The 20,845-nt window shown below is 42.8% G+C and overlaps 1 protein-coding gene across 5 annotated transcripts in view; it reads left to right on the top strand.

Annotated features, from left to right (window-relative positions):
- foxp1b (forkhead box P1b) overlaps nucleotides 1–20,845 on the top strand; it is a 148,784-nt gene that overhangs the window by 45,471 nt on the left and 82,468 nt on the right. For all 5 annotated transcript variants that reach the window (XM_041962654.1, XM_041962681.1, XM_041962671.1 and 2 more), the window contains exon 4: nucleotides 3,853–3,919. The gene's annotated coding sequence lies outside the window, so the exon portion shown is untranslated. The remainder of the gene's footprint in view (nucleotides 1–3,852; nucleotides 3,920–20,845) is intronic.

The following is a 20,845-nucleotide window of genomic DNA, read 5'->3' as shown; positions in this document are numbered from 1 at the left end:
TGCAGCAGGGTTGGAGGTGATAGCAAGTGGCGACCCCACGATGATGCGTGAGGGTATTAGTTCCTCCCCTCACTCATCGCCTCTTGATCTCCCTTTGTCTTTGTCTGGGGAAATGGAATCTACAGCTTATTGATATTAATAGCGCACAGGATCTGTGGTCAGAGTGGAGCTGCGACCTGGGCGAGAGTGGAAACTTGATATGGCTGGGTAGAATTGACAATCCTCCCACTTGACAAGGTGGAAAGGGGTTGGTTATAAAAATAGGATTGCATAATGTTCACTGTGTCTTGGCCTTGTGCGTGCTGCACTGTACGTGCGCGATCAGGGTTGAACTTTTTGACTGCGCTGATCTAGTGTGAGACCTTTTTCAACTGCGGGGATCCTGAGCTGCCCCAGCTGTGACTTCTCAGCAGACACAGTAATTCACAAAGTGCAGTTTTCTGATGTTTCTTTCTCATGGATCAATAGATCAGACACAGAGCAGTATGCACTGGGTATCAGCTTGGTAGGACTTTTTGTATTCAATGAGCTCATTTAAATAGTGTAAAGAAATGTGTGGCCTTGTTTGTTTTGGGTTAGGAGTGAAATTCCACTTCCTTGGTATTAAGGCAGCAAAGCTCTCTGTGTGCACTCTGTGTACTTTGTTCTTAGCTCAGCAAAATGTGAGGGCAGGTCCAAAGAATCTGGGGGATCAGACAGGCCTGACATTCACCAGACTGCACTGTTGCCTTTTAAGCTTAGAAAAAAAAGAATCAGAAAAAAAGCACCCAGAATAAGGGCTGGCTGGATTGAAGTTGGGTTTAATTGGTGGGTTTTCAGTCTCTTTGCGTGACAGAAAGTGCTGTTGTTTACAGTCTGTGTGGGTGTTACAATATAATGCCAGGATCCTGCCAATCACATCAAAAAGAAAAAAAAAAAACAATGCTTGTTTTTTCACTTTTTCAAATGCTGACTTTTTTTTTTGTCTTTACGAGACTTAGCCATGTTTTTCATTTAATCAGTCCTTCTTAATAAAAGCCCAGAAGAAAAGAGGGAGAAAATAGTGTGCAGTCAGCCCTTTTAGCAGATCAGATCATACAGTAAGCAGCTGCGTTTGTTGAGAAGTGAGTCATGCTTTAGATTTTCCTGTGTTTCAGAGCACAGACAGTGACTTGGAAAATCTCCTGCACACACCCTAAAAACAAACACCAGTGACCCTGTATGTAGATATCACTAACTCTCCGCAACTAAAACTCTCCTACGCCCTCTGCTTATTTACACAATGCTCTTAATACAGATCCACCAGCCTTGAGGCGTGTTAGCCGGTGCCGCTACGTTTCTTTTCCTTTTATCCAAACTCATGTAGGCCCTGGCATGATAAATAGACACTGTGAATCTATTCAGACTCTGATACTAAGTGATCGAAACATCCCGCATGCGCTGTGAAGAATCCAGAGACAACTCTGGCAGCCTCCTATTGACAACCATTGAGTTGAGCATTAATTAATATGGTAATGATGTGTGAAGGTTCATTAACGAGCCGCCACAGAAGTAGCCACAGATACAGTATTAAGCGTGCTTAGAGTAATTAATGGAATAACTTTACTTAGTGGTAAATATTCATGGGCCCTCATCTTTTTGTCTGCACTGTGTGAAGAGAGAGGAGAGCCTGTCCATTAGAGGAGCTGAAGAGCTGTCCACGGTGAATGCAGGCCTTTTGTTGGGATTGGGTGCATTTCACTGGAGGGGTATTAATTCATATTTTGAACATGCAATCTTACAACAAAGCCAAAGGCACTGATAACATACCTGGGACTAGAGAGCATATTGTGAAGCCGTGACCCCCTCACAAATAGGGAAGTCCACTTCACAGGTTTGTGGACAGAATGAAGCGAGTCTTTGTTCGTGCTCGTGTGCAGCCACAGCAGTGCATTACCATAGCAAAAAAACCCCTTCTGATTGTCCATTTCCTCTGAAAATGGGGTGTTTGCATGTTTTTTTTTCTCCCACAATTACAATGAAGCCTGGGGTATTTGCATAGAGAACGGAAACATTTATTTGGATCATCTGATCCTCTAAAGGTATCAGGCTAACGGTCATGCTATCTATTGCACACACGAGTCTTGTAGCTATTACGAGATATTTCTTTGTCAAAAGTCTTTGTTGTGCTATTTTCCACTTTGTTTAACACGGTACACCTACCACATCCTTCCAACACTTTACCAGAGAACCTTGCAAAATGCTCCTTAGTTTCCTTTGTCTTTTGAAATTGTTGCATTTTGATTCATAGCCTTAGCTTCAGCCTCTCACTGAGCATGCACATAACCCACCTAGGTGGGTAATTATCTCAACCAGGAGTTGTTCTATTCCCTAAAATCTCAATGTGGGAGTGTGTGATGGGCTCGGTTTTCCCAGCCGGGCAAAGCAGCGTGTGCTTGTTTATCCTCACCCTACGTTCTCCGCACCCCCACTGTTCTAAATGGCAATATTACAGCCTTGTGCTGTTTGAAATGGAGACAATTATCTGTTTAGGCATTACAAGATGGGCATTATATTACAAGGAGAAAAGGCGTACAGCTGCTATCAGGATCCCGTTGTTGCCTTTTCTCTCCAATACAAATTTTCCGTCATTAAAATGATGGAACATTTATCTAAATGGATGTTATGCGTTGGGTAAACTCATTTAGCTCCCGGGGCTCTTTCAGGTGATGGGAATTAATGATGTTTAGTAGTTTGAAACTGAAAATATCTGTCATTTGTCACCACTCGCCATTGATTTACGATTCCATTGATGATATGTTAATTGAAGTGTAATGAATCACAATAATAGGGTAGTTGTGTGGGAATGGTCCATTTTCGATGATTGTTCAACCCTCGGTAGAGTTCAGAACGAGCCGCATGTTGACTCGCGTTTTCAACAAGGGCATTTAACACATAATTAATGCTGAAACCGGGCAAGTTGGACTGGTGTGTTTTTATCTATGCTCAGTCTGCTTTAGATAAACACTTGCACAAACGCCTGGCCGCAGTTTTGACTGCCAAATGTAAACGGAAAGAAAGAATGGTGGGAGAGGGAGTTGGAGCTTTTTTTTTTTCCTTTCGTATTTGGATATGCTTTAATGCTTTTATTCAAATGCACCTGAGATATTGCCCCACAGTCACTTCTCAGTTTACCATAAAAATAAGATTTTGTTTCCTTCTCTCTTCTCTTTTTTTCTTTTTTTTCATCTTTCCTTGCCTGGGTTGAGTGCTCAGTTAGGAAAGCTGTGTGCATGCAGATCAGGGCCGCCCAGGGGGAGTTGAGTCAGGGCAGAGCAGGTACAGGTACACTCTGTTCACCACCAGGTGGGGAGCAAGAAGGTCCTCTGCTGTCAGCTATATGAAAAGTTTTTGTCTTGCAAATAAACCATTCACTTGCATCAGACAGCCCCATTGTTCATTTGTTATCATCAGTGGGTGTAGTTGTAGCTAACAGACAGATGGAAATGTGTCTGACAGTGACAATAGTAGGCTACAGGACGCTAAACGAACGGTGCCTTCTGCCCTGCTCTGAGCTGACATGGTGGCTGTGTGTGCATAGCGGCAAGGAAAGGTACGCTGATTGTTACAGCTTCATACAAACAAAGCAAACAGTACAGGAATGCAGAGAACTGCTCTCTGTCTGATGTTTTCCTCAGATCAGGTATAAGACTGTGCACTGTTAGCAACTCTAATCAGCAGCAACTGGTGGGCAACTTGTTATTGGTATTGTTGGTTTACACACATGTACTCTGTGTTGCTCTCTGTAAATTGACTTGTGCTGATGACATGCACTACATTTAGCAGTGGTAATTATTTCATAACTATAAATAATTCTCCATCTTGTGTCCGCAGGGCGAGGAGGCTGTTTCACCACCGCTGGAACTGAAGATTGCTTTAAATAAGCAAGTCATTGTAGAAGGTAAACACACGATCCTTCACCAGACTCCGGTCCCTGCATGTGTGCAAGTGCCGTATCGAATTGGCTTAATAATTAACCGAATGCGGTGTGGCTGTCATGTTTGTGTGCTGTGTTCTGAGTGTGTATGTGTTGGGCAAGAGAGTGGGAGGGTTGGTGAGGGGGGGCCTCGACAAGCGCACCCTGTCAGTGATTTGAGATGCTGCCGATTTGAGACTAACATGGTGAGTAAGACAGAGACAGTTCTCCTGAAGGTCAAAGTGGAGTTAGTCAGTTGGTGGTTGTGAATTAGCTTTATGCTGCACTATTGAAGAGCTTGCTGCTCCATGTGGAGACATCTGTCTGTTTGTATATGTTGACATTTGTCTGGAAAAGTTGAAATATGGTAATGCCATGTTTACCAAACAAGAGGGGGGAGGTTTACCGCACTCAGTCCTGCTATCGTTGGCATCTCAGCCATTCTGGTGGATATCTCTTGTTTGCTCCTCCTCACACCCGTCTCCCTATCTGAGGAGCTTTGGGGCCCCCAGGATGTGAACTTGTGGCTGGAGCGAACCGTTGAGGTGTCGTATACTGTGGAGAACTTTCGTGTGTTTGTATGTGTGTGTCGGGTGGGGGTGTTAACACTTCAGGAGCTCTGGGCTTCAAAGGAGGATTGTGTCTGTTTTCTGTCTCTTACAGCTTCAACTTCATTGTCGTCTCTTTCTGTCATTCTCGGTTTTGGTCCGTTCATATAGTTTCTTCTCGGTCCCTCACTCACTCTCCCTCCATCAACACGTTGTGACTTGCAGGTAGACAGGTAGGACGTGCAGTTATGTGCCACATAACGACTGTACAGTGGAGCAGCGCGCACCTCTTCGGACGCTATCGCAGAGCAACACAGCTGTTCTAAGCAGCAACACATGTAAAGTGTGACTTGGGTTACACCAGTATTAATTTTTGGGATGGGAGCCGCCAATTAGGGAGTGATATCCTGACATACACATTAGGAAAATTTGGGAGGATAACACAGGTTATTCTCATTGTTTTTTTTTTTTTTTTGGAAATACCCGTATTTTCCTAGAATCCTTTCCATATCCTTATTTGCATAAACCTGTACTAATAGTTGCTATTTTGTTTTTATGTTAAGTTTAAACAAAATGCCAAATTTTGTCATTTCCTTCCCGCAAAGAAACAGCAAAAATGTACATTTGGTGTTCTGCTTAGAATTTTAGCATTAAAAAAAAAGGTGAATCCAAAAACTCTACATTTATTCCAGAGGGGATTCCTAAAGACAAACGGTTTAGCATTGAATAATTGTACCGTAAAAACGTAGCAAATCCAATTACAGCCTAGATAGAAAGATTGGTGGTACTTATGGCCAGTGTCTGATTTTTAACAAAAAGCCATTACTGATTATTCTCATCTTGAATATTAGCTGCTGCAGCTTCTCCATAGAGTTTGTACAAAGCGAATGCAGCTGTGACTGTCATCGTTACAGTTAGCAATGGCTGCAGGATTCTCTTCATTAGAAGAGGAGGCGCTCAATCTGTTAAACAGCCCATACTCCTCCTTTATTTGATTCAGACAATCACCCTCACATTTGGAAAACAGAGACTTGGAGAAAATTGAAGTGGAGGATGCATGTAGCTGCTGTTTATCTGGAGTGCATTCTCCACATAGCGAGGTCCACTCCAGCAGGCCCCTCAGCTGCCTGCTCCAGATGTAAGATCAGCCCTGAAATCGTCCAAATGGTTAGGTAATTAATGTTAATGTGGCAAAATCAGCCTGATTATTGACACAACTTTCCAATGTGATTTTGATTGCATCACTAATGCTAAATCCCTGTGGCAGCTTATGGGATTACTACGTCTTGGTGTTTGAAGCTCTCTCAAAGTGCAACAGACTCTAATACAGCTTGTGTGCTTGTGTGTGAAAGCGTGGTGTTCATTTTTGACTAGATGTGGACCAACCATGCTTTTTGAGTGTTAACTGTCTGCAAATTAGGAAACAGGAATTTGGAATGCGGGCAAAGTCTAAAAGCAGTCTGGCAAAAGTCTTGATTTAGATATCTGGAATACTCACCATCATATGGACAGATCTATGCGATAGGGCTGACTCTGATGTATGCTGCATGTAGGCTGCTTGTTTTGCCAATTTATTCAGACCTGTTGACGTCCAAGAAAAAGTGCCTCGGCTTAGAGGAATCCACAGATGCCCAAAACATGTTTCTCTGTTTGGAGGGCTTCAAAATGTTACCGTCTCATGCTGGACTTCATTTGAATTTCATGAATCCATGTAAGGGAGGGAAGAGCACATCATGCAGACACTCAGTTTCTTTTAATTCGTCCTTTGCTGTAAATGCTTTGGTTTATATTGCCTTAGTTTTAGCTGTTGAGGTTGCTTTGTTTAATCCACTTTTTATGGAAGTGTTAAGAATAAACAAGTAGATTCATGAGTTGGACCCACAGAAAGGTCGTGTGCAGATTTATGCTGGGATGAAAATAGGGCCTCTGTAATAGTTCCCTTGACTGCATTTATTGCTTACTTTAAAAAAGTAATTTCTTTATATCAGCATCAAGCTGAAAATTGCCATGTATTAGTATTAGGCTTGGTAAGCTTCTAATTCTGTGGCATTTACAGCCGGCTGTGTTTCCATGCATTTATAACACTTTGATTCTTAAGAGCTCCTTTAATCGCTTATGCCTAGCTAGGAACATAATAAACAACTCGCTGCAGCAAAAGTGCCACATGGGGGAGATTTCTAGCAAGAAAGTTAAACGCTTCTGTCACTGGCAGTTTTGTTGCTGTGTTTTTCATGCACTGTAAGTACCGTAATCTACTCTCTGGGCTTGGCTGCTGTAGTTAAAAACAGTGACAGGCAGAATAGATGCAAGGCAGCGTGAAAATGAAAAATTATCGTCCCTACAAAGGAGTCACAATGGAGACCAAGGCAGAGACATAAAGCGACAGCGTGCCTCTGCCTTTTCCTGTTGATTGAGATCACAGGATGTGTCAAAGCCTTCTAAACACCCTCACCTGGCCGCCGTCTGCCTTCCCTATCTGATGCTCTGCTCCCATGGCCGCATCAGAACACACTCTGGCAGATCGCCCGCCTCGGTATTGTCTGGCTAAACAGCTTGCACAGTTAAATGCATGCCTTATGCTGAATATATTGTGTTACACAATAGGGCAGCATTCTTATTTTCTCTTGCATCTCCAATGACTTTCATGTGAATTATCTTCAGCTGTGAGGTAGAGAGCGCTGCCCTGATAATGTTATCACAGATGTGTTATCTTGAAGCTACTTAAAATATCTTTTTTGGGGGGAAAATGCGCTTGGCAAGTTTCAATTTCTTTTTCTATCAGCATCAAACAGACATGTCTTCTTTTGGTCTGAAACATATTGACGGATGTATATACTCCGGTCTGCCGGGAGAGTGAGGAGCTTTGATAATGTCAGCCAGCTACCAGGTGCAGACGGCTAACGTGACACCGTCTCTGTGTGAGATTGACTGCGGCGACAGAAGTAAGCAAATCCCGTCTGCAGATGAGTTGTCCTACAGCAAGATGAAAAGAAAATCACAAAAGTGAGAAAAGGTGTCAGAGCTCCCTTTTTAGCTTTGGCCTTGTGTCTCTGCCTCAGAATGAATGATCTCCAGATGAAATAGAACTAATAACTCGGATAGATTTGTTGTCTTCTGAGCAAAGCGACTATACTGAGGGGTTTTTTGTTGTGACCCGGGCCGGCATCTGTCAGACTGCCTCAATTACAAAACAATATACTCGACTACACCTGCTGGAATATCAAATATAGCTTAATGTGTACATGCTGTCCCTGCCCCCAAAATCAATATCATACATTTATATTTTATGACACTTTAAGGAGCACATGTTTATGGTTTCTACTGTGATGGTTTCTGACTATGTAAGGAAATTACAAAAAGTTCCTACGAGGCGCAGCGATTCTTATTTGGATAGTTCTGACTTTGTTGCAATCACTTCATGTCATGGTAAATATCACTTTGGCAGTCCTTTGCTTTCTCCGTTTATTTTAGAAAACAAATCCCTTTTAGGGATAAAGCACCTGGTGGGGCTACTTAATGGAATGGCTTCAGCCGTACGCAAATAAACAGCTTGCATTTTTGGTTTGAGATTAGGAATGAGGCTGAGAGAGAGCGAGAGACAGCGAGCTGGAGTGAGGTGGGTAAAAAGCAAACAAAGAAAGTCAACATGTGGAGGAGGACAGAAGTCTGCTTCTGCTTCCCACTGTAGCTAACCTTATGTCTCATATGTCTGTACCAATGTATGTGAACATTGGCACGCTGTGAGCTTTGAACCTGGGTAAGACTTTGCTTTGTTCCACCTTCACGCTGAGGTAACGCTCTTTTTTTTAATTGTTGACCAGTGAGTCAGCAATAGGATATTATTCTAAGGGCCTGGAGAATATCTGAGTGTCTCATTTTCCACATTTTCACGTACAAAAACATACGGCTATGTCATTTCTTAACCCGGAAAAGATAGCGGACTCACCCGAGCCAAAGGAAAGGGAGTGAACAGGGAGGAGAACGAGTGACCAGTCAAACTGAAGGCAGAATGAGGTCTGCAGTTCGGTCAAATAGCTCAATGTGCTGTTAAAATTAGTGAGAGATGGAAACTTTAAACCTGACAAATGAAATAGTATGGCAGTTATTGTATTCAACCATGAGTTATCCCGTTGCTCTTGTTCTTCTCATTATATATTGTTAACAGTTGTGTTCCCACTCATTCTTTTTATGGATCCTCTGCATAATGTTGAAATATTTCGAATACTGTGTGAGAATTAAAGATGCGGCTAAGTGAAACCTTTTTAAGGCTACGTTCGCATTAGTGTAAATAAATAAGAAAATTCTGTGTATGAAAATGACATCGTCCACACTAGCATCAAATTCAACCTCAGTACAAGTCTGAATGTGACTGCATCCAATATTAAAACCTTTACAGTATTGAAAATCTGCATTGAATCCCCACTCAAAGTAAATAAACAATACTTAGCCTTAAGTGTTTCACGCGCTAAAGGCCCGTTCACACCAGAAGTCACTGCGAAATCCACCTGTGTGTCTCAGTGAAACGTACATTTAGAAGTTTGGTGGAGTAGGAACTATTTTCCGGGCTAAGCTAGCTGGTAAATTTCACACACACTAGCCAGCTGGGCTAACGCTAGTCAGTCACAACAGCTCTTTGAACTTCTACATTTTCTTCTCAGGTTTGTGCATCATTTTGTTCATTGAAGAGATGTTGAAGAACGTTGAATGCTCTCCAAGCTAACGACCTAGCTAACAGTCAGTTAGCAAGCAAGTTAGAACAGCTGCCAAGACACAGTTTTTTCAAAAGACGTATTTATATCATTAACTCCCATTCATAACTTTCTTTCATTGATCAGGTTACATTCTGACAGGGGAGGGTCAAATCAAAGTGAATAGTGCAACACAGCTAATAACCTACGATAGCGTCCGCCATTTTGGACTCTCTGATCCCTGAAAGGTCAGTAACATCAAGAAGATTTGCTTTTGGATAACGGTGCAAATTCACTTTTCAAAGTCAACCAAGGTTGAAAGATTTGGATGCAGATTTACTTCATTTTACTCAGGGAAAAATCTTGTTCAGCTACAACATTGACTGTTCCTCAAAGGAAGGTGTTATAAAAAGTGCACTTTTGGTATCATGTTACTGCTGGCATCAGAAAAATGAATACTCAGCGAACTTTCTGTTCTGCATCATCACTTGTGTTTCAGTGTAGTCAGTATTAGGTGTTGTTCTCATTGACATATTTTTCTGTTGTTTTAAGTGCAGCGTGTGTAAAGCAGGGATTTTACTAGCTTCCAGCACAACACCTTTGTTTTCAGATTCATCCGCTGTGTTTTTACAGAGTACACGTTGTTATGGTGAACGGCGATGGTGAATTTGTGTGAAGGGACGGTTAGACCGGAGAGGTAAATATACTCACATTTAGCTGCCTTCGAGTGGACATGGCCTGGCTGTTTCTACCCAAATGTGGGTTTATTTATGTAATCAAATGAAAAAGGTGGAGGCATTTTTTAAACTCATATTTATTTGCAGTTTTACTCCTTTTTTTTTTTGCTCTGGTTTTAGTCTTGGCTCCTGCGTTGTTTTCATAAACAAAGTCTCTCTGGCCGGCTAGAAAAAACACAGGGCTGCTCAGTGCACTGAAAACAGGAATGACAAACACCATTAGCTGAAAAATTTCCATCTCATTGCAACTATGTTATTGTTTACTTTACCATACACGTCCTAATATGGTTACCTCCCTGTCAAAGCGGGCCGCAGCGGAGCCGAGGGGCCCTCGCAGGGAGACGCTTTCAGCTGCCACTTAGACAATAAGAAACAAATGTCACAGCTCGGCAAAATAGCTTGGCTTTCACAGCCTTACAGTACTTGGCCTTCCACGCTGCTTGGCTCAGGCTCCTGTGCGATATTTATCTACTCTCCACTGTTAGATGCCCTCACAATATACCCCCACCTCTCTCCTTCTCTGTCCCCTCTCTTCTTGTCTTTCTCCTCTTCCCTCTGTCTTTCTTTGTCTGTATCTCCCCATCGATCTCTGTCCCTGTCCCGGTGTTAGCTATGTGTAGGTTGACTGATGGGCCTGTGTTTGCTGTGTTAAGTTATTTATCGGGGGGGTGGGGTGATGTGTTTGGAGTTGCTGTTGCCCTCCTCCCTGCGGCCGAGCAGAGGCCAGTTCAGCTGCAGGTCACGCCCTGGACCGAAGCCGATGCCGCGTTTGAACTGGAAACATCTTGGCGACGCTCACAGGCCCTTTATGATACTTGGATGAACTCTGAAAACTCTGGGATACTGCAGAGGAAATGTAGCATTCTGGAGGCCGTGGCTTCGTTATTTTAATTGTTCTGAAGTTTGCTGAAGCGTCAGTGGTGAGACTGTGTTGTTTCTTATAGCAGATTGAATAAAGTATTGATTTAACCTTTTTGTTTTTGAATCAAGCAGAGGTGGATAGTTTTGCGTGAGCCCCTCTATCAGTACAAATCCAGGTAAAATGTCATCAAAATCGTCAAACTGGACATCAAATTGCCAATCATCCAGGAGTATTCTCCATGGACTGTCAGTACATAGGCTATTAGGCATTAGGGTCAGGCAACCTCACCGCAGGTTAGTCTGGCAATAGGTGGAAATAGGGCTCTTTTTAGATGCATGGGCTTTCTTTTCCCCAGTTGGTGGAAGATGATGGCAGCCTCACCTCAATCCTAAAATCCTCACGTTTATGATATTTGCCCAGTATTATCTGTGCCTGTGGATGAATGGGAGGACAGAGCATGAGGAATGTAGAAGGTCAGACTGCGTGATTTACACAGTACAGAGCCAGAGAATCCTTGGGAAAATACTTGGGCCAGGATCAAACAGACGTCATGTGATATGTTCTTAACACTGACCTTTAAATTCATGCGTTTTACTGCTCCCCTTTGGCAAGATGATGCACTAAACGTGAAACAATTTGCATCATTTTAAAGAGAAATGCAAGTTAAAGAAAACATTTTTTTTATTAATTTGTGCATTTTGAAAGATACTGGTTCTTGAAGTGGTCATTTCTTAACAACATGATGCAGTCATGAGTGAAAGTGCTGGTTTGTGCTCTGAAGATGATTTCTTTTATGCAGCGTTATGCACCCAGTGATTTGGTTTTGAAGTGACTGAATTAAAGCTGCGGTGCCAGTTCTTTGAATATGAATAGACATAGATTCATCGTGAAACCAGATACTTTTCTGAATTCCTGGAAAAGATTCAAGATCCACGGTTTTCATCTGATTAGCAAAAGGCCAGTGATAAAATAGATATTCTGAGTCACAGTGTCTGCACACAGATGGAGCTGGAAGGAAGTGGTCAAATAATGACTTGTAGGTTGACATTTTTAGCTAAGGATGATTACAATGATAAAAGTTATTTTATACATTTAGCTTGAACCATATTCCAAACTATTGCATGGTTCATTATTTCTTCAGTATTTGTTGAAGAGTATTTCCAGTGCTTTTAAACCATATTTTGTTGATAAGTAAACGACGCTGACCTTTTTTTTCCCCCCTTCAGAGGAGAAGGACTATGTATACCCTCTCTGACGTTAATGAACTTTGCAAAGGGGTTGTTTACTGGCTCCGAGGGCAGTTTCTGAGAAGGGCAGCAGGTTTTCTTGTAAACATATTTACAGCCAAAGATATGTAAACACTGTAAATGTATACAGGTGCAGCCGGGGCGACACTGGCACATTTTCCTTTTTTCTCTGTTTCTTCCCTGACCTTTCCCCTGTGACACACGCAGAACGGCTGTTGTGTGCACATGCGCTTATTTCTGGAAGCACTTTAGAGTAATATGTGCACCAACAAAAAGCAAAAAAAAAAAAAAAAAAAAAAAAAACAGAAAAAAAATTACTCTTAGAAAGCGTAATGATGTGCCTACTTGCAGTATAAAGCTGAGAGGGGAGAGAAGGAGAGGAGAGGCAGATAGCAAGGCAAACGGAGGACTAGTGGGGGTATTAAATATGAATTAATGGAATGTTGCTCAGGCACATCTCTGGGTGTAGTGTAGTGTTGAAAAATAAAATTTATGTTGCCAGCTACTAGCCGTGAAGGTGCATTTGGACTTAGTATCCTTTAATTAGAAGTGAGATATTAGCATTTCATAGGGCTTTATGCTGGGTGAGGGGATCGGCCTGCCACCGCGCCTTCATTAGCCAGCTTCTCTGTGTAATGAGTGCCGTCATTAGCTGATGGAGTGGATTTGCCCTAGCTCTACCTTGAAAGGCACATCTCTTACATAGTTGCAAGGAATAAGGCCTTTTAATGGATTTCTTAATGAATAAAATAAGATGCCACTTCTTTAATATTTGACAAGTGCATTTCTGATAATGTACACCACTGCTGCCTTTTACTTTTTTTGTTGAATTAATAGCGAAGAACAGAGTAGTATTAGTAGTGGTAACAGTGAAAAGTGGAAAACAAAGTTATTTGTGGGGCTTGCTGGTCGTATAACTTAAACCAAAAAAATTAAGTTCACTTTTTATACAGTACAACCCATCATGAATTCTGAATTAATATCAATAATATGTGGGCGATAAAATTGCTGCATATAAATGGTCGACTGTCATCCATATGCACATGAAATAAGGTGTGTGTGATTTGTGTCAGAGGTCTGAAGAAGTGCTCTCTGAGCTCCAGTGCTGGATGTTAAAACTCTCCGTGTTTATCAGGAAAAAAGGCAGAACAGCCATTGAATAAACCTGACTGCAAATTACATGTGTGTCTGTGCGGCAGCGTGTGCACACTCAGCAACAGTCAAGACAGTCAGCGCGGAGGTGTTTTTTTGTGATATGGAAGTCTCCTTAAGCCCTCGGCTGCGGCGCCATTCTCAGAATCAGGCGTGAAGTGATTAGTATTTTATTGATGAGCTCCTGAAGTGGCAAGTGTGGGAAATTGGATCTTTGATCTCCTGGAGTTTGGGAAATATATCCTGAGTGTGTGGAGCTCTCCAGGTAAAACATCCCCATCCTACCAACATCACTATGACACACACACACACACATGCACACACACACACACACGCACACAGACAGACAGACGTTTGGGAGGGATATTCCTCCCCTTTCTCCAAAACACATATTTGTTTTGGATGTTTTCGCTGAGAGTCTACATGGTGATTACAGATGTTCATTAACAAAATTGGGTATTTGTTTTAAACTTTAACCAATCACTTTGATATGCTAATTACAGTGTAATTTAATTTGAGCCCTGTAATGATGATGCTGTTATTATGGACATAAATGATGCAGTTAAGCTGAGAGTAATCTCATTTGCATACTGTACATGCCAGTAAATTAAGCCCTTTCCTGCGTTGCTTCAGCTTTAATTTTCCACTTCTTTTCACACAGCATCCCTCAGCCCCTGTGCCTAATAGCAGGCCAGCTTGTTTGATGTGGAGAACCGCTTCCTCACACTAAATCTAGTCACAATATGTAATACATAAAGGCTCTCATTATAACTCTAAGTGCTCTTTTAAGAAGTTGGTATTAATAAGCTGACTTTGTAGCTATACACAAAAACAGTTTTGTCCCTCACCATAATCATCTTCAATCTGCATATGAGAAATAAAAACTATCATGGCTGTGATAACAATGTACCCGGGAATAGTTAAGGAGCCTCTAATCATATTGTATATGTCCTCTTCTGTGTGTTGATCAGAGATATCTTCAAAGAGGGCATTGTATTTCACATTCCTCCTTTGGAAAGAAGATGAAGGGCATTTGCATGTGTTTTTTTTTTTCTTTCCCTCACCAAAAACTAATTGAGAAATAATGCCATATTGTATGTTTAGGGCAAATAATTTGCTTTCTTTTCTTTGTACAAGTGCTTTTTGATGTCTGTATAAAAGCAGCACATTTCTGACAGGGGCACACGGCTGGCCTTGATAAAAGCTCCTGTGTCTTCATTAGAGAAGCAGCACCTCATGGTGTCTGATTGTCTGATGTTTGCAGTGAGAAGGTAAACATGTTTGTCATACAGGGGTGTATTTATGCTGATCAAACATGCGAGGAGGGCCATGGTGAATGTTAAGGACTTTAGCTCAGGCCAGCGGATGGACGGCCTCACAGTGGTCTAAACTTACCGTCACATCCCCCGCCAGCAAACAGAGTCCGGCTTTTCTGCGGGCTTTGAAGGTGGGTTAGCGGGGTGGTTTATGGACTTAAACACTGACAACACAATTGCCCTTCACTGAGAATGCTCCTCCATTTTGGACCATAAAGAATATTATTTTTTTGCCAGCCAATTTTCTCTGTTAGGCTCTAATTGGCTACATAAATCTCGGCCGTTGAGGGTGAGAAATGTTGCGGTGTCACACAGTGTAATCTTCACCCTTATTTACCAATTCATTAAGATTCATTGATGCAGGATCGGTGAGAGGAAATGACAACATAAATCAGGCCTCCAACATAATGACCCTAATCAGTTGGGAATTGCAGAAAATGTCATGATGAACTATGTCCTTGTATTAGTGCCACTGTACATTGTCATTGTGCTGCTTTATGAGTGGGACGCATCCTCCTGACATGGGCTGTATTTAACAAAAAAAGAGTTGTTAAAAGCTGATTCCATTAAAACGCAGAAATTCATCTAAGGTCTTTTGGTATTTAGCCCTTTGCCTCTCATCTTCAGTTTAACTGTTTAATGGAGGGCACAAACCCCGCTCCTGTCTAACTCTCTCTGTCCTCTCTCTGGGAAGCTCGGGCTTTTAAAATAATAACATGCGTCTTTGGTTCAACCCCCCTCCCAGGTACTGCGCTCCTTCAGAAGCAGCAGGAGGGGTCAGTGGGTAAGACCACTCCCATGCCAATGACTGGTGAATCAGATGCCTAATAGCAAAATGGCTGTTGTGTCACAGATGTCCACATTTTAAGCCGTCACTGAGCGCTAGCAGTTGTAGGCGAGGTCCTGTGGAAATAAAATAGCCATTGTATTTCCATGCCGTTAATTGTGTGTAAAGGTTAATGATTGCGTCTGGAAAATCAATATCTGAACTTAATCTCTGTGTGAGTAACTAAACGAAGAGGAGAGGTGGGAGACGTACACCTGCTGTGTGTTTTTGCCTGTAGAGAAATGTTTGACAGTGCTAAGAATCATTTGAGTAGCAGGGGTTGGGCCAAACCCTGTCGTTCCTTCCAGTTATCACACATGGTACTGAGAGGGGAATCATAATAAATGCATCTACCACACTTGAAGACTTACTCAACAGTAATTAGCGGCTTACTTGTAGAGCTGTCCTGATGATTTAACAGAACTGCAAAGCTCTTCCCAAAAATGATTAGGCTACATGTCGTCAGCTCACAGAGGAAGTGTGCACTCCAGCGAGTTGACATCTCAAAAGACAGCCGTTCTAATAAAATTGTCCTCTCTTTGCGTAGGTACGCAGTATTAATTAGACAAGTTCGTTAAGGCTAACCTTGGTTTTCCCAAGAAAATGCATCTGACACATTTCCACTCCACAAGTTCGCATTCCCGCACCCATGGGAACAACCCTTCCATGAATTCTTGTAGAAATGATTAAAAATATATGCCACAGTTTAAGTAATGTTAAAACAATAAGCGATTTTGCAGATCCCACAGGATGCTGATAGATTGAAGTTGTGTTTGTCTTTGGGTGTGCGTGTTTGACAGGTCTAATTGGTGAGACGAGCTTGAGGGAAGCAATGCCTGCTTTTTCGTGCGCATTGAGCCTGTGGTCAGAAAACGAGGCCCCTCGTCTCCTGGTGTCTGTCCTCTCGCTGTAGTGTTAATGGGCATGAGCCGCATGTGAGCGAGATTATCAAAGTCAAATGAAGGAGAGTCGCTGAGAAAATGTGTGGCAAAGCGCTCCTAAAAGAGGCTCCACATCCCAGAATTACTATTCCATTCATGTACAACCAGATTTAAACTCATTAGACTTCTCTATTTACTTAGTCTCTATCGGCCCTAGTTGGACTAAAAATACCATGGCCTGCCTTACTTTGGCACATTCCGTCATTGTCTGTGCACAGCAGGCCTTTACGCAGAGGTGTTTCTCCGATGGCTCCATGCAAAGGAGACAAACTGGTTTGTGTATTTTCTGAAATTATGGATCTACTCAGCTTCTCCACTGGAGTCTGCCTTCTCGTACCCTTCTTATTGTTCATTTATCTGAGCTTGTAGCGTGATAATAGGTTGATATTCATATGAATCATCATACTCACGGCTGCTTGGATGTCGAGCCCCTCTTCCCCTGCTCGTGGTGCTGTAATAGGTTTGGATCTGGATTTCATGCTTGAGAATCCTATCATAGTCGTCCCAACGTGGTCCAAATATGTGTTTGGCACCCTTGCTCATATTTTATGCCTTCCATACGTGAGGGGAACTGGTTTTTTTCAGGGCAGGGGGACTAAATGAAATCAGTAGGGGAAGTGGAGACAGAAACCTATGTTTGAGTGGGAAGGGAAGCCTCACTGGATGGCTTCAGCTCAGCAGATGGCAAGTTGTTGTATACATGAAAAATTCATTGTCATGGTGACATGCGGCTTGGAAGTCCCTACGCTACATTACCTGCTGTGTCTTTTGTAATCACTGCTTATTTTTGGACAATAAAGTGTTTGATGTTAGCTGATGGAGTGATCTGTTGAAGTCACACATAAACAATCAAAGCCGTACACTGTGATTTAAGATGGGCAGCATCTTTGTCCGTTCAATTCCACAGAATTCCTTCTTTTTTCTCGTTGGTGTTTCACTCCGTGCCCTGATGTGCCTGCTCCTGGAGCCCTCAGACATCCTTTGTTATTTCCACAAACCCAGTTACTGAATAATTGAACGAGGTAAATGTTTAACATGTTTTTACAAGTTCCTCGCTGCGCTGTTGTGAAGAGCCACTGTTTGTTGGGCCCGGAAGAAACACTTGCTCGCTCTGGTTGACGATGATGTGTTTCCATAGGAGACCACCTCGCTGGCTGCCCACCCCGCCGTCGCCCATCTTGTTCTCATTCACCGCGGCTTGCTAGCAGCTGCAACACACCAGCTTAATGCATCTTCAAATGTCAGAAGAATGACTTTTTGTTTATCTCGGCTGCTGCCTCGCTGTTTATTCTAGCCGAAAGCTGCATTTGCATCGACCTTCATTCCCCAAAGCCTGGCCCCCCTCTCCCCCACTCCCCCCCTCCCAGAACCTGTTTACACTATGCCTGCCCCGAGTGTCACCTAGGAAATCGGCTGATCATTCCACCTGGTTAATATTAAATGGCTCCTGCAAGGAGATGTGTTTGTTCATAAACACAAACCCCGCTCCCCCTGTTTACTGTAGCCATGGCAGCAATCACTTATTAAACAAACAGCTGCTTTGTTTGCCAGCATGAGTGGTCTGCTTATACCCCGTACAAGGTCTGGGAAGAACATGGAAAAGGCTGTGTGGTGGCGGGGACGTGGGGTTCGCGATGGAGGTATTGGTTGCAGGGGGGCGGGGTGTGTGTTTGTGCTATATTGTCACAGAAGTCTGGAGATATGCGTTTCTTATCTGTGACTTGGTTGAAGTGGCTGACAAGATTACATGGTTGTTTGGTCTGACTGTGAAGTCTCCTTTGGCAGAATGTCATCCCTGCCGTTAGCTCCTCTCAGCAGAGAGCGGCCGCAGAAATGTAGTCAGAGCAGCGAGTGAGTCCAGATGGAGTCTTTCTGATTGAGGTGGTTCTGGTTTGCAGAGGGCCCCGTTTTGCAGATAATACGTGGAAGGGTGTGGGACTGCAGTTTGGAAAGGTTATTGGGATTTAGCCCAATTTCTATGTCTGTTGTCCAGTGGATGTTTCCAAGAGACGTATTCTTGGGTCGGTTTGTTATCAGTGATAAGGGCTGTGATAATGGATTATTTAACATACAGCTTGTGTTTGTCTCCTGACTTTTCCCTAGAATCAGGAGCCAAAATACATCAGAACAGAAGACAAACCTTGAGAAACATTTTGTTGATGCACCTTCGGTGCAGCGCTGATGTGTTGTCTAGTCTAGCAACCAAGCTGAACCTAAACAGCTCTAAATTGAACCCCTCCCCATTGTCTCCTCCTCGGTGTGTCTTTATCTCCCGCCCAAGAAATGTTGTGCTTTTGTTGTGTGCTTGTGTAAACAAGGGCTGTGTGAGAACTTGGCGAATCGAAGCAGGTGGCCGCCGAGGCTTTACTGTCATGAGCATTAAAGAAAAACAGAACATGAAGAAGGGTCAAAGCACAGCTGCGCGGGCCGACCCTACCTTGAATCGACTGCTGACTTGTTTGAGCTGTTGAATTCCAGGCAAGCATGACAGGGGGACAGGCATTAGATTTCCAGCGTGTGGGGGTTGATGAGCTCTGGCCGCCGGCTGTTCTTAACCTTCAACCTGTCTGGTCAGGTGGGAGACACATGTGACTCTTGTTTGTACTGTACTCCCCATATTTGAGGCAGGGAAAACAAAACAAACTGTAAACAAACAGAAACTCTGACCTTTTTTATTATCCAGTGTTGGTTCCAAACACTTGTTTTGTTTTGCAAGCAACTCCCCCCAAAGAACAGACAGGCATCTAATAATCAACAGCACAGCCAGTTCTTTTCCTACAAACTGTTGTTGCCTTGTTTTGATCTCCTGGAATTTCCATCGTTTTGATTTTTTTTTTTTTTTTACTTTTTTTCCCAGCTCAGAAAAAAAGCTGACATGCTCCATTAATAATAAGAAAGATGTTTTTTTTTCCCTCATGTCTACTTTTGTGTGTTGTTTTATGTTGAAATGTTTGTGTCTGGAGCACGGATGCATATGTTTTTATCCCCACTAACTACAGCCCTTGTAGCAGGACTCTTGACCCATAATTTCAGCTGAATTTCTATGTGTTGTATTAATGGAACGGGTGGAAAATCTCGGAGCTTTGTGAGTCATCACAGACAAGGCTATCCCCTGAGCAGAGTGAAAATAAATAGATAGATAAACAAACACGGGGCCAAGTCACGTGGCCGAGTTGCCCGGGCCCCAGCTGATGACGGTGTCCCTGCTTCAGTGCTTCACAGATTAACATTGTTATCAGCACAACTCTCTAATAAGGCTCTTTCCTATCTGCTTGATATTTATGATGGATAATGCCCATTTTCCATTTTCTTTTTTCCTCCAATTTTTTTCGCTCATGATATTGCAGCTTTGAATTATTCTGTGGTGAAATTAATGAGAAAGTAGATTTATGGGTTTCATTTGTTTGTCAATTCGAAAATTAATTGGGTGTTAATTTTAGCCATCCCCTCATCAGTGCCGGTTCCAAGCATGCGTGCATTACTTTGCATTCATTGTAGCCTTTCTCTCCTTTATTGTGGGTCACTAGTTTTGCATACATTAAAATAGCCCCGCGGCTCATTCTCTTGATTACTTTTGGAGATGCCATGCATTTGGAAATTTACGCCTTTCCGTTATAATTATGAAAATTTTGCATGGAATGACAGTGCATGTATAATAGCCATTACTTCCCCCCCTTTTATGTAGCTTTGGAGAAAAGAAAGCAGGACCTTTTTTTTTTTTTGTTGCGTGTGGAAAAATGTCTTTTATTTGAAAAATAAGTGGGGGCGAATAACGTCAGCCCATGGTTTATTTCAAATGGCATTTAATTTTGCCCGAGAATGTGTGTTTCTAATTGGTGTCTCAGAAGGGGAGTCGGTGCGAGCAAGGGCCTGTAGATGGAGTTGTGGCTGGCTGCATCCCGTCCCACAGTATTCCTCTTGCTCACTCCTTGTTTAGAAAATCCCATTATGGAGAGAGGCTGTGCCAGACTGGAGGGGTGAGCCGGGTCAACATCTGTCTGGAGGGAGAGGGGGGCCGGCTCTAGCCCCAGCCCAGAGAACAGGGCCTGTAGGCCGGGTCCAAGCTGCTCAGACAGGCCCCTGAGTGTGGGGGCGTTGTGACACACAACTGAACCGGCACAGGCCACAGTGTCAGATGACTCACTCGGATATGTTTCTTGCAAGGAGGGCTTCTACAGGAGAGGAGATGTAAACCATAGTGAACTTTAGATTTTTGCTCTGGTACTGTTTTAGCTCACAACTGCTACTGATGACACTGAGCTGGGAGAGCCAGGATTTGAAAGAGCAGTGCTGCTTATAGTGGTGTTTATTTTTTAATAATCCAATGCCTGGATTATTATCTCACCTATGCTCTGTAAATATTCTTCTGTGACAAGTTGTCAACCTCAATTTCCTATCTGTCAGCCTGAGTGTGTGTCCCTGTGGTGTCTGGGTGTGTGTCTGCATCTTGTTTAGATGTGGATCTCTGGAGACACTGTGCCCGTGCAGTTGAGAGCATATTAATTCGCTTTGGCCCTCCTATTACACGCCTTAAATGCAACACCATAAATCTGCATTTAGTTCCATTTTCACCTTCTTTCATGATGAGGCCCAG

This window comes from Chelmon rostratus, chromosome 2, assembly GCF_017976325.1.
Source record: "Chelmon rostratus isolate fCheRos1 chromosome 2, fCheRos1.pri, whole genome shotgun sequence".
Lineage (NCBI taxonomy): Eukaryota > Metazoa > Chordata > Actinopteri > Chaetodontiformes > Chaetodontidae > Chelmon > Chelmon rostratus.
The sequence above is the reverse complement of the archived record's forward strand: the minus strand, read 5'-3'. Positions and strand labels throughout refer to the sequence as shown.